Genomic DNA, 2482 nt, shown 5'->3' on the forward strand with positions numbered 1-2482 from the left:
CAATTTTTGTTTTGTTTCATATTTAATGTTAACATTTTTAGTTTTTTTTTTGTTTTGTTTCTGCTTGCATAAAGTTTGTTTACCGTGTTGTTTCAACAATTCTCTTGTTATGTTCATGGCCTTCAAATGAATTTTCACTCTTAATTATAACAAAGGAATTTGTAAAAGTACTTACCGCCGTCATCATCATTGCCGCCACTTAGTTCCACCACAAAAACTTTTCAAAGTCATTCTCAAGTGAAGGTAGTTTAGCCTGGAGAATTCCTCATAACACTACTGACGCGCAAATTGATGTGTGATTAAATTTAATATCCAAACAAAAGTCGTTGAAGTACAGCTTAGCGCATATATGAAAAGGCTCATATTCGTTAATATGTATGTATGTTAGTGTATATGTATATATATCTTCGCACATATATGTATGTACATATGTAACCACAGTTACACACTTTGTGACGGTTATCATTAGGGTGCAGTGACAATTTATAAAATTATCAAAATAAAATTCAAGACTAAATCACTCATACGCCCCGGCAAGTCGCGGCAATGCTTTGTACTGGATAAGATCGACTGTGCGGTTTGAGCCGTGACCAAAAAACTTCGCCAATTGCCCTTCAACCTTGTTATTTGCACCTAGTTTAGATCAAGGATTGTTTGGTCCTTCTATTCTTTTTTCAGTTCAGTGATAGGCATTCTCAAATACTTTTGTATTTTATGTACATTTTTGGATACTGAAAGCAATTCTTGCAGTTGTTGTTCAACTCACTACTGTCTTTCGAATTTGACAGGGGTCTTTCGTAAGAGAATTGTCAATTCTGGCAACTATCTTGACAGCTCGTTTCTATCTTTCGAAACACTAATTGACAGATCTGCTAACGAGGAGGCCATAGCGTTATTCTTTTTGTCTTTTAACAATGAGTCTTCTATAAAAAAAAATGTATGTTAAGTTTTAATACAATAAGGGAAAATTAAATTAAATTAGAAGATAAAACTAAATTAAAGCAAAAGAAAAAATAATTAAAAAACAGTTTCTAAAAATTAAATATAATTAAAAAGCATTTTTCTTTTAAAAAAATTAAAAAAATATAAGTGACCAAAACGTAGGTAAAGAAAATTAAAAAAAAATATTTCTCTTTTTAAAATGCAATGAAATTAAAAAAATTATAAGAAAATGAAATTAAACAAGTTTAAAAAAATAAAACAACTTTTTTAAAAATTTAATGAAATTAAAAAATATTTTTCGCTTTAAATCAATAAAATTTACTAATAATAAAATTGATTTAAAAAAGAAAAAATTATAATTTAAAAACTAAAAACTCGCTTTTATTACAATGTGAAATACGGATTTCGTTAAAGAGGAATAGGAAGCTCCCTAACTTGATTTAATTAAACTTTTAAAACCAACCAAAAATAAGATTAAAGTAATTAACAATAAAATAAATTTTACCAGAAAACAAAACGTGCGGTGCTTTATATCAATTGTTTTGAACTTTTCAGTTTAGTAATATTGAATATTGTCAATAGCAGGACTATAAAATCTAAGAAGCATCCCACGCTTTGTTTTCGAAAAAAGTTTTTTCGCTAAATTGATTTAAATTTAAATTTAAAGCAATTCCCATTCGTACTGTGATAATGGAAATTAGTGCATCTTTTAGGCGCACCATTATTACATAGTTACCATACCAGGCGAGGTAAAGCGAAGTAAAAAAATACATAAATTTAAAAACTGATTGAAATTAAAAAATTAATTTTATCTTTAAAACAATAAAATCTACAAATTAAAAGAAATTTAAATTAAATAAAGGAAAAAAAATTAAATGAAAACACATAAAACATGTTTATCAAAAGTTGATGAAATTAAAAAAAAAATATAAAAAATTATATAAAAAAAATAAAAAAAATCCGCTGCTCGTGGAATCGAATCTTGTATCTCTCGAATGGCACCTCAGTGCTTTGCTTACTCGGCCATTGCGAACATGCGCAAGTGCTTTCTGTCAAACGAGAGAAACAAAATCTTACAAAGTTTCTCACTGTCTTTCAATTATCTTGCGGATTTTTCGGATTTTTTTTTTATTCGTTCAGGATTTTTCCGGATTGCTCGTGTTATATTTTTTGGCATAACTCCGACGTTTTCAGTGATTTTTCAGGACCTTTCGAGATGGTAGTATTATTTTTTTGGGGATTTTTGGAACTTCTTGGGTATACTTTTTATGCAGAACAATTTAATATATTTACTTAGAGAATTTGGCATACTTACAGCCATTTCACGAAAGCAATGGTTCTAATTAAAAAAAAACAAAAAATTATTTTTAATTGCTGGTAAAACCGGCAATGTATAAGCTGAATCCTTCGTTGATGGTCCTTTTTCACTTATAAGGAAGAACAAGAATTTTTTTTGGTTTAAGGTGAAGAAAATAAAATTTCGGTATTAACATAAAAAATCATTTCGCTCTGCCCTAATGTGCATATGAGTATGAAAAGA

This window comes from Rhagoletis pomonella, unplaced genomic scaffold (genome assembly GCF_013731165.1).
Source record: "Rhagoletis pomonella isolate Grant_MI unplaced genomic scaffold, Rhpom_1.0 Rhpom_scaffold_00001, whole genome shotgun sequence".
Classification (NCBI taxonomy): domain Eukaryota; kingdom Metazoa; phylum Arthropoda; class Insecta; order Diptera; family Tephritidae; genus Rhagoletis; species Rhagoletis pomonella.